Here is a 12,185-nt window from a genome sequence, read left to right as displayed (position 1 = left end):
TCAGATTTTGGAAGGCACTTCAGATTCTTAAGCCTTGAATCGAGTGCTGTAGCTATCTTTAGAAATCTCACATTGGTACTATGATGGGGTTGGGACTCACCACCGCAGCGCTTCCTGCTGTTCACTCTGGGAATTAGCTCAGTTCATGCAGAGCGCCCTCTGCCGGTGGTGTCCTGTCCGTCTCTCACCCTGGATTGGCGTCTCGACCCGCGTTGCTCCCAGCTTGCGGCGTCCTCTTCAGGGCACTTCCCTCTGGCCGTGCCCACTGCTCTGGTCTCACCCCCTTCCGGGGGTTTGGTGTTATCAGCAGTCTTTCTCTTTGCCCCAGCCACAATGGCCAACCACACCCCAAAGTCTAACCCCTTTTGACAGGGGTCTGGTGCAGTCTGTGATGGCTACTCCAAAAGGCGACATGGAAGTGCAAAGGGGAAAGGGGGGACCCAGGCCAGCCCTCTACTCTGGGTCCCGACCCAGGGACCCTTTGGCAGCAGCCTTCCTGCCTGTCCTCCTTCTCTCCCTTTGTCCGTCTCTCTCCCTGGGCTGTTTCCCCTTCGGCCCCTTTTTCTCAGGGCCCCCAGCCTGGCAGGTACTGAGCGGGAGTTCCCTTCTGCTCCTCCCCGCCTGCCCAGCACTGCGCTGTCCCTGGTGCTAGTCTCCTCACACAGGGGACAGACCTTCACCCTCTGAAGGCCTGGGAGAGACTACCTGCTCCCTTCCTGGGCACCTATATAGGGGCTGGCCTAGCCCTGATTGGCTGGCTGTAATACTGGCCCTGATTGGCTCTCTAACAGGCCCTCCCTGATCGGCTGCGCAAGGCGGCAGCCACTCTGGCATGGGGGTAGGCACTGCCCCACCACAGTACCTTCCTTGTGTTTTGTGAAATCTGCAGTGAAAGTGTTCTTAAAATGAACAACATGTGCTGGGTCATTATCTGAGACTACTATAACATGATATATATGGCAAAATGCGGGTAAAACAGAGCAGGAGACATACAATTCTCCCTCAAGGAGTTCAGTCACAAATTTAATTAACGCATTAATTTTTTAACAAGCGTCATCAGCATGGAAGCATGTCCTCTGGAATGATGGCCAAAGCATGAAAAGGCATACGAATGTTTAGCATATCTGGCATGTAAATACCTTGCAATGCCGGCTACAAAAGTGCCATGAAAATGCCTGTTCTCACTTTCTGGTGACACTGTAAATAAGAAGAGGGCAGTATTATCTCCTGTAAATGTAAACAAACTTGTTTGTCTTAGCGATTGGCTGAACAAGAAGTAGGACTGAATGGATTGTAGGCTCTGAAGTTTTACAGTTTTGTTTTTGAGTGCAGTTATGTAAAAAAAAAATCTGAATTTGTAATTTGCACTTTCATGACAAAGAGATTGCACTACAGTACTTGTACAAGGCAAACTGAAAAATACTATTTCTTTTGTTTATTGTTTTTACAGTGCACATATTGTTAATAAAAATAATATGCACTTTGATTTCAATTACAACACAGAATACAATATATATGAAAATGTAGAAAAACATCCAAAATATTTAATAAATTTCAATTAGTATTCTATTGTTTAACAGTGCAATTAAAACTGTGATTAATCACAATAAATTTTTTAATTGCGATTACTTTTTTTGAGTTAATTGCATGGGTTAACTGTGATTGACAGCCCTATTATTTACCTCTTCACAGAACACAAGAACTAAGTGTCACTCGATGAAATTAATAGGCAGAAAGATTTTAAAAAAACAAAAGGAAATACTTCTCCACACAGTGCACAGTCAACCTGTGTAACTCATTGCCACGGGATGTTGTAAAGGCCAAAAGTACAACTGGGTTCAAAAAAGAAAGACTGATAAGTTCATGGAGGATAGGTCCATCAATGGATATTAGCCAAAATGGTCAGGGATGCAACCCTGTGCTCCAGGTGTCCCTAAACCTCCAACTGCCAGGAGCTGGGACTGGACAACAGGGAATGGATCACTCAGAATTGCCCTGTTCCGTTCATTCCTTATGAAGTATCTGGCCCTGGCCACTGTCAGAAGACAGGTTACTGGGCCAGGTGGACCATTGGTTTGACTTAGTATGGCCATTCTTATGTTCTTCTAAACCAATAAAACAGGAAATAAGAAAAATAAAATCTGCAAGAGAGAGCAAAGTGGGTTTCTCCTCTGCTACATTCTAGCTTCACAAAATGGCAGCTGCCTCTACAGACGACAGACTCCTAGGAATTTAAAGGTGTAAGATGTAAATAATAGAACTGTAATAGTTTTGCATGCATGTGGAAGATGGCTCTATGGAAAACCATAAAAAGCTCTACAAAGAAGCATCTAAGCCTTACTTAAATAATCTATTCAAGTATTTTAAATGTAAGTATTTACCACAGGTAGCTTATATGTTACTTATCTTTTTGTTAGCAGACAAAAGAATTACAAAAGGGGGGGGGGGGAAATCTGTCCTTTTTACTATAAACATACATTAAGTATTGTGCAGCCCTGGGTCATGTATTTCACATAAAACACAGTATCATAATACATGAATTTGCATCAATTCTGGTGTTTCAGTGTCTAAGGGCTTCTCCACTCATGAAAGTTATTGCAGAATAAATTATGGTGTAAATTTAAAGAAGAACAGCTATTCTCAAATAGGAGTGACTATGCTTGGAGTTATTCCAGAATATATTCTGGAATAACTCATGTTGGCAAGCCCACAGGGGCTTCAGTACATGGAAGAGTACAGTGTTTCCTTTTCTTTAATATAAGAATGACTAAATATTTCAAACCAGATTATAGAATTTAAATATTAAATAAGCATAGATCTACATTACTACAGAATATGTACAACTGGGTATTACTATTTGAGAAAATGGTTACTAACCTTTCGTATCTGTTGTTCTTTAAGATATGTTGCTCATGTTCATTCCATGCTAGGTGTGTGTGCACAGTTGCCAGAGATTTTTCCCTCACTGATATTCATATAGCTGGCTCTAATGCCCTCTGGAGCCCTGGATGTATGCGCCGGTGTAAGGGGCACTGCTGGCCCCAGACCCTCTCAGTTCCTTCTTGACAGTAAGTCTGACAGAGGGGTAGGAGGGTGCATCATAGAATGGACATGAGCAACACATCTAGAAGAACAACTGTTTCGAAAGGTTAGTAATGTTTTTTCTTCTTCGAGCGCTGGCTTGTGTCCATTCCGTGCTAAGTGACTCACAAGCAGAACCCCTGGAGGGGACATGCTGATTGCAGCACTGCTCTCCCAAAACTGGCATCATCATGGGCCTGTTGGGTGATGGCATAGTTGGATATGAAGCTATGACTCAACAACCATGTTGCAGCTGTGTAGATATCCTGGATTGGTATCTGTGCAAGGAATGCTACTGACGAAGCCTGGGCTCTCATGGAATGAGTGGTCATGATGGCTGGAGCCAGAACCTTCACCTGCTCGTAGTAAGCTCGGGTACAGGCGGTTATCCAAGATAAGATTCTTTGGGATGACACCAATAGCCCTCTCATCCTTTCCACTACTGCTACACAGAGTTGTGTGGACTTGCAGAAGGGTTTAGTTCTCTCAATATAGAAAGTGAGAGCCTGCCTTACATATGAAGCCAATGTTCCTCAGCAGTCTTGTGAAGTTTTGGAAAGAACAGGAAGAAAAATGCCCTGGTTTCTGTGGAACGGCAACACCTGCTTTGCTAGGAAGGCCGAATGAGGGCGCAGCTGGACCTTGTCCTTGAAGAACAGCATATAAGGGAGTTCTGATATCAGGGCTTTGATCACAGGGACCTTTCTGGGAGAGGTGATTGCCACCAGAAAGGCGACCTTCCAAGAGAGAAGCAGTATGAGGCATGACGCTAACAGCTCGTGAGCCTCGACAGGACCCAGGTTTAAGTCCCATGAGGGGATCAGATCATGAACCTGAGGGTAGAATCTTTCCAGCCCCTTGAGAAACCTATCATCTCATGGGAGAACACTGATCTGCCATTCACTGGAGGGTGAAAGGCTGAAATGGCTGCCAAGGGGACCTTAACAGAGAGAGAGCCAGACCTTGATGTTTTAGGTAGTCCAGGTAGAGCAGATAGTCCAAGAGAGACTGCAGAGAAGACCGGGATAGAGAGAGATTCCACTCGGAGGCCCAACAAGTAAAACATTTCCACTTGGCAGGTAGGTAGCCCTGGTGGAAGGCTTTCTGCAACCTATCAAGATTTGTCAAACCTGCTCTGAGCAGGCCTGCTTTTCAGGGATCAGCCACACAACAACCATGTTGTCAGGTGCAGAGAGGGAAGGTTCGGGTGAAGCTACTGGCCGTGGTCTTAAGAACTCAAGTTTGGGCAGGGTGGAGTGCGAGTGGAGCTGCCGCTGAGAGGTCCAGAAGCACACCAAACCAATGCTGGCATGGCCACACTGGAGCTACCAGGATAACCTTTGCCTTGTCCCATTTGATTTTTAGGAGGACCTTGTGAACCCAGGGGATCAGTGGGAAGGTATATAGTAGGTGGTCTGCCCACGAGAAGAGGAAGGCATCGAAGAGGGAGCCTATGCTGTGCCCGTGCAGCAAACAGAACTGATGCCTTTTCCTGTTCTGTCTAGTGGCAAACAGGTACGTCTGGGGAGGCCCCCACTTCTGGAAGATGACACTGATGACCTCCAGGTGAAGAGACCACTCGTGGTGAGAGGGACAGGATCTACTGAGGTGATCCCCCAGTGCATTTCGGGCTCCCGGGAGATGTGACGCCTCAAGGTAAACGGCGTGTTTCACGCAAAAGTCCCACAGCTGGAGGGCCTCCTGGCACAGGGCTGAAGATTGAGCTGCTCCATGCTTGTTGATGTAAAACATTTACGCAGTGTTGTCCATCAAGACATGTGCTACTTTGCCTGAGATCTGGGGAAGGAACAATGGAAAGCCAAGCGTACTGCCCGCAGTTCCATGATGTTTATATGCAGGGAGGACCAGAGGCCCTGAGTCCTGAGACTGCTGAGTTGGCTCCCCACTCTGGTCTGATGCATCTGAGACTAAGGTTACCAATGGATGAGAGGCAGCAAAGGTTACCCCTTTCATTACAGATCCCAGGTCTCTCCACCAAGTCAGCAAAGTGAGGACCAGAGGCAGAATCATAAGTATCAAGTCCAGTTTCTGTCTGCTCAGGAATTAGACTGATGCCAGCCACATGTGTAGAGGTCTGAGACGTAGCCTTGCATACTACACCACGTAGATACGTGCCATCATGTGACCCAACAGTTTGAGGCAGATCCAAGCAGTTATTAGTGGGTGAATTGTGACCCTGGAAATCAGGTCTGACATAGCTTGGAAATGGGCTTCCGGTAGGGAGGCGTTGGCGTGGATCTAATAGAGCACTGCCCCGATGAACTCTATTCTCTGAACCGGGACCAGAGTTGACCAGAGTTGACCAGAATATTCCTGTCCTTTCTGGTGTGGGGTTTGAAGTCCCTGCAGATCTAGCATTTCTCTTTGACACGAGACTCTTCCTAGACACTTTAGACAGCTAGGGTGCGGGTCACTAACTGGCATCAGCTTGCCACCAACAGGCATAAGGCTTGAAGCCCAGGGCATGCCCAACCCATGGGGCAAAAAGTCCCTTAATGACAGGGACAATCATTACCACTACTATATACACTAACTCTAGAAACTATACTGATTATGAACAGAGAAAGTCCAACCACTGAGAAAGAAACCTTGCCACAGCAAGAACCAACGTTCCCACAACCATCACGGTCAGGCAGTAAGAAGGAACTGAGAAGGTGTGGGGGCGGTTGACCGCCCTGATACGGGCACATATGCACAGGGCTCCAGAGGGCGCTAGAGCCAGTCCTACAGATACCACTGAGGGAAAAATCTCCAGCAACCGTGCATGCGGCATGCACACACCTATCACGGAATGGACATGAGCAAGCACTCGAAGAAGAAGAATTAACACACTGTATATTGTTACTTATCTAAGTAAAAACGCCCCAGTTATTAATAAAGGTGCCTGGGTCCCTACTTTGCTGGTCTAAACACACAGTTGACTGGTGGGATTTTAAACAAATTTAGTTTAATTGTTGCAGTTGTGTGTGTCAATACTTTAAGCGATTTAAATCTAAATTACAATTTACAAGTGCAAGCTAAACCGCTATAACTAGTTTTAAACAGATTTGTGCATCCACACAGTTTTGCACCAGTGTAACTAAACTGATAAATTAAATCACTGCAAGTTTGTGCTTAGACAAGTCTGAAGCATACTCATCCTAAAGATGGAGCTTTCAAAACAAAACCAAGAAAAAATTCAGGAATTTCAACTCCCTTCTCTGTGCAAACAAGTTGGGTCAGGTCCTCAGGCCCTCTTCCAGATGTTTTTTGCTCTACTGCTCAGACAGTGCAAAGTAGCCGTAATGTGGCAACTGGAGACTCTTCAGGTGTAGGGGAATCTCCAGCAAGCATAAAATTGGCATAGACAGTGCCATCTGGCCCTCTGGCCACCTGTCAGGGGTTACTATTGGCTGCCCCGAGGCTTTGCTAAATTACAGCATAGACTGAAACAGTCTCAGAGCCAGTCCCAGGACTGGAAGAGCAGAGAGGTGTCTGAGAGCCAACTTTTCATATCCTCCCTCTCCAGTCCTATGTTAGTTCTGAGCATAGCTCTGCCAGATCCCAGGATCTAGCCCTGAGGTTTGTAAGATCAGTCTAATCATCATACATCTCAACAAAGACTTCAAAAATCTTTTTCTTCTCTTCTTTACTTTCTCACCCTTTCCAAAGCCATAACAAAACGTTTGGCTCCTCTTTGACTGCAGACTGCCAAGTTCTATAAACTGACCAAAAGGCTGGCAATCAGAATGCAGAAGTCTAGTTATAATATCTACAGCTTAATGTCTATTTTTATATATAAAGTTAGCATGAACATTTGAAAATATGGTTTTTACTATACTGCATTTTTTTTAAAAAGAGAAATTATCTAAATTCCCTTTAAAAATTCAGACTCTCCCTCAGGTAATTTATAGCACATGAAACAGACTTTACAACATACTTTCTCCCAACACCATGGGATTTGCAAGTCAGTATGCTGCACATAAAAGAGTAGAATAAATTAGTCTGATCTTATCCTACTGCTTTTGCTATTTCTCTCAGCTGACAGAGACCTGCCAAGCTCCTGGTGTTTCACTAGTACTATGGTGCTGCTCACTTATTGTTCTAAAGGCAACATTCTTAAAATCTATTTAGCAGTATGTCTTTTAAAAATAGGGGCACAAAATCTAGTGTTGGGTTCAGGATAATTATAGAAGATACAGATGGTGCAAGTATCCTCTTACACAGTGTTTCTGATCGTATGACAAAGAGAAAACTTAAACTTTACTTACATTTGGCTTAAGAAAACTTCCCTAGTGGGTTATTCCTATTGCATCTTGGAACTACAGTAAATACCCAATATAGACAAATTTGGCTAAGCTGGCAAAGGAAGATGTAATTACACTTGCCTGTGCCAGCTGAACCCATTATGCCTGAATGATATTCAACCTTCTTTAGAGGGAAATTAATGTTTCTACCTCTGTCAGGTTTCTGCCGGGGTAACAATTTCATTGTGCACTGGTGCCTCAGACACTTTACTGCTTACATCTTCTCTAGAAAGCTGCTCCATTCGCTGACTCTCCTGGCATGCTGTGTATGCCTTTCCTGGCAATGCCATCCGCTTTTTGTGTTGTATCAGTCCCTGCAACTATGCCTTGCCCCAAGAGTTGCATTACAGCAAAACCAATGAAATTCAGTCCCCTGGTGGAGTTTCCATCCCAAGGGAATTCTACCACCATTTACATTAGCATAAGCAGCCTGTGAATCTAGTCCAGTGTTTTCAGTACATCACAACAGGAATTCTTTTATCCCAGGAATGTTAGAAAATGTATTGGGTTCATCTCAGATATTCAAAAGACTGATTATACTGGTCCAAATTATACAGTGCGAAACTCAGCTCTCTGGAGAGGGCCAGTAAAAGCTGTATGCCCCACTTAAGTCCCACTCGAGCCTTAGAGTGTCAATTTCACCTGCAGTCCTTACTCAAGCAAAATTCTCATTAAAATTGGATCATTTTTACATATAGACAACAGGATTTGGCCCATTATAAACAAATTCCCACACCTGGAAAAAATTATCATAATTGAATTTGTAATGGAAAATGTTATCTAAAAATACAGATTTAGTACCACAAATAGGACAATCATGCACCCTTTATATGTATGCAATTCCTATTGGGAGTTTTGACTGCGTGAAGACTGCAGGAGTCAGCTTGTGTTTGTGCTAAAATTTAATCTCATGAAACAAGTTTTAAGGTTGAGAAATGTATTACTGAGTGTTTTATTTGGTCCTTTGCCCTTGTCTGATGTTGAATAATATTCCATAGTGCAAGGGGATTTCTTATCCCAGAGAGGATTTTATTTGGAGATCAGCTTTCCATTTTTCCATACAGGAATTTTTCATGTTATCAAATTCATTTGTAGCTGCCAGAGAACAGACTCAGCACATTAATGTGGTAGTTGGTTGATCCTGTTGAACCTATTTCAAATCCCAAAAAAGCCAGACTGAGGATTTGTGTTTTATAGAGGGTTATACATATGCAACTAGATATTTTCTGTTAAGTAGGACAAAAAAAAGTAGAGAAGAGTGCAGACATTTCTCCTACTTAAGAACATAAAAATAAACAATGGGAATGAGGCTATTCCTTCTATGAAGGTTAATTATTTTTGTGGTATAGGTAGCATGTGCCAGTTATAATTTCTTTTCTGTGTACTGCATCTTTAAATGGAGTGACGTCCACTTCCCCCCAACTACAGAGGCAGCAGCCATTTTGTGTTTAGGAGCCAACTGCTAATTGGCACATGAGTTCCATCAATGGCTGCTGCACAGATGAGGAACTCCCAGCTGTTTAAGTCCCTCAATGATCTCTGGCACACTGGCCACCTTGATCGCACATTCCTGCAGCACATTATCTATTGACCTGCAAACCTCCACCATAGCAACATCCCCAATAGACTTCCAAGCCTCAAATTGGCCCATCTGACTGGTAACTAAGGTAGCAAGCCACCTTCCACAGGGAGACCGGCATTCTCTTTTCCATGGTGAGAGGAGCCCTCATCCTCATGGCATGGCACTCACTGCACTGCCAAAGCAAAGAAGCACAGAAGAGCCTCTTTTTTCATCTCAAAGTTATGTGGCCAATGCTGCTTGAGAATAGTTTTGTCCCACCTGTCTGGGATCATAGTCCAGGCACAAAAGTGACATGTCACCCTATGAAGTTGATCTGCCAGCACAGTGGAGAGCCATCTCCTAGGATTGTGATGAAAGCACAACCATTGCATCATGATTGCATCAGCAAACTTGTCTCTGGCTCTCAGCAAGTACCAGAACATCCTCCACTGCCTCGGCGGTCTGCTCACTGCTTTATAGAAGCTCCATCAGAAACCTTTCTTGCTGTGCAATGGGCAAGAGCTAACTGGTCATCCTGGCCACCATCCTGAGAAAAGGACTAGGCAACAGCACTGGCACCAGGAGATTTGCAGGAATATGACCTCATTTCCTACAATTCCCCAGGTCTCCCTGAAGCTTTCCAAGCTCTCCCAAAAACCACAGCTTCAGGAAGCTATTTTGGGAAATTAGGGAGAGGGACCCAAATGCCAGTGCAACTGCAAAAGTATAATGCAGCACCAGGGTGGTCATGGGGCAGAACTGTACTTGACCTGAACTTCAAATAGCATGGCTTGACTGGAGACATGGCACTGTAGTTACATCAGTGTTTTCCCACTAGTTCCAAAAACAAGGCCTTACGCAGGAGTACTTTGTGCACTCTTCTTGATCTTACCTTTGTGGTTTTATTGTCATTCTTGTAATATTAAATATAAAATAAAAGCCATTCATACTGAATGTACTGAAAAGAATAAAAAAATTGGCAACAAAGAGCTTGAAGAAAACAAATAAGCCGAGAATAGATCTCCTGGTTAAAAAGAAGAAAAAACATAAGGAAAATAAAATGGCCACCTACAGAAATATGGGAGTTCTCTAGATTTAAAGAAGAACAATTTGAATCAGGTCTTCAGATAACAGTGCAGTATTTTCTACTTATGCTATAGAAGACAGTTTGGAAGGAAAATAATACCAGGTTTTCCAACATTGGTGGGACATTGGCAATGCACTAAAAACAAGTCATTACAGATTCAAGAATCAGATATAAAAGCTTTCATTAATGTTTTTCCCTTATGATTTTTTCTTTAACAACTGAAAACTCTTCTTGTTACATGTTACAGCCTTTCAAAAAGGGATCTCACATTTATCACACCATACTGAAAGGCTAGACAACACATCCTTAGATCTGTTTATTTCACCATATAAGACAAGACTCTTTGTTGCAATTTCTAATAAATCAGACAATTTATTTGATTGATACTGTGTATATTTGTAACAAATTCTAAATATAATCTAATTATGCAGTTTGGTTTCCCCTGTTTTCCAGTTATTTAACCCTTTCTAGTTTTAGTCCAGGAATCAAGTTAATTTTCCTTGGACCATACTCAGTGCTATGAGGTTTTCCCTGTAAGGTGTCAAGCCAAACTGAAATGAATTGCTTATTATAGGTGATCTCAAACTACAGACACAGTCAATAAATATTTTTAAAACCTACATTCTCCTGTTACTGTAATATAGTTTTATATTAAGCTATTTCAGTGATTTTCCAATTCCTTCTCCATGGCATGTAGATATTCCATTGAATCATCCAGAATTCATTAAAAAAAAATGAAAACAGACCTATATGACACTAGTACTGAATTAAAGCCATATGGACAAATTCTCCCCTCTGGTAGGGTTCGACAGGTGTAATTGAGGGCAGGATTTAGCCCAGAAAGTTTTTAACATAAACTTAGAATATCTGGAGTGAAATCCTAGCCTCACTGAGGTCAATGGCAAAACTTGCATGGACTTCATCGGGGCCAGGATTCCACACTGGCTCTTCTTCAAAAATATCCAGCTGTAATGCATTCCTGATCACCAAGCACTCAAACCCACAATGTGCTGAGCACATCTAAATGCGTTGCTGGACTGGAGACAGAGTACTTCCTCACCTTGCAAGATCAAGCCCTGTTTAAGCGTTAGCAACAAGTGTGCATACAGTATCCAGCATTTCTCACTAATCACATTTCACTTAACTTAGACCTGACACATCAATTTCCAAACTCCACACGTAATTTATAGTCTGTTTCTGCAATAAAAACATCAGATTCACAGTTTCTGTTTGAGGCATTTACATGAACAAAACACAAAGGCCCTGATCCTCAGGACCTGCAGTTTGATGTTTAGCACAATGCTAGGGGGCACAAAGCAGTCTTAACAAGGCTCAAGATCTGACCCAGATCTGCAGTGCTGGCCACAATCACAGAGAGGACACTAGATTAGTTGGACGAGAAGTGTGATTCAGTATGGCTGTTCCTATGTCTATTTTCTGCACTCTTACATTTAATTCATGTTAATTCTTTCTAGAAAGAGAATTCATTATCATACATCTTAATTATCAAGACACATGTATGCACTAGCATCCCAAGTGAGCACACAATCGTATTGTCCTTGTATCCTTGTCCTGCCCTTCCCAGTCATCTCTCTTTGTTGCCATCCCCTGCTGTTGTCCTCAATCTAAAGTAAACTTCTGGGCAGCGAAGCAGCCATTATAAAATTATTATCACTCATTAATATAGCTCAAAAGCCTGCAAGGCACCTCACAGGAAGACAGAGTCCCTGCCCCCAAAGACCATACAATCTTATCTGTTTCTCAATATTAACAGTGAAAAATATTACTGCATGTGAAATAAACGTCTGGTTCAATATCAGTTGTGAGAGGATGGAAAGCTATATCCACTGTTTAAGCAAAAGCTCTAAGAACAAGCAATAGGGCACTATGATTTTTTAAAGTCATTTAAAGGACAAAGTGAACATCCCTATGTAGGAAAATTTATGGGACAGACCCTCAGAAGGCATAAGTTGTCACCGCCCAATGACTTCAACTATGCTACAGCAATTTACACAAGTTGAGGATCTGGCACTATATGCCTTTGTTCCCTTATAATATAAACAGAATTAACTGTAATCAAAGTAATCTCTTTTTATTTCAGTTAAAAAGAGTGATCAATGAGATCAGCACTTCAGGCCTTTCATCTTTT

At 42.9% G+C, this 12,185-nt stretch overlaps 1 protein-coding gene across 24 annotated transcripts in view; it reads right to left on the bottom strand.

The window, feature by feature from the left end:
• The window catches only part of LOC140909632 (uncharacterized), a 128,347-nt gene that overhangs the window by 97,527 nt on the left and 18,635 nt on the right, over positions 1–12,185 (bottom strand). Inside the window, exon 4 of one of the 24 annotated variants that reach the window (XM_073339397.1) lies at positions 1,140–1,197. The exons of the other annotated variants lie outside the window; for them this stretch is intronic. The gene's annotated coding sequence lies outside the window, so the exon portion shown is untranslated. The remainder of the gene's footprint in view (positions 1–1,139; positions 1,198–12,185) is intronic. 24 annotated transcript variants of the gene reach the window in all.

Source organism: Lepidochelys kempii, chromosome 3, assembly GCF_965140265.1.
Source record: "Lepidochelys kempii isolate rLepKem1 chromosome 3, rLepKem1.hap2, whole genome shotgun sequence".
NCBI classification, from domain to species: Eukaryota; Metazoa; Chordata; order Testudines; family Cheloniidae; genus Lepidochelys; species Lepidochelys kempii.
The sequence above is the reverse complement of the archived record's forward strand: the minus strand, read 5'-3'. Positions and strand labels throughout refer to the sequence as shown.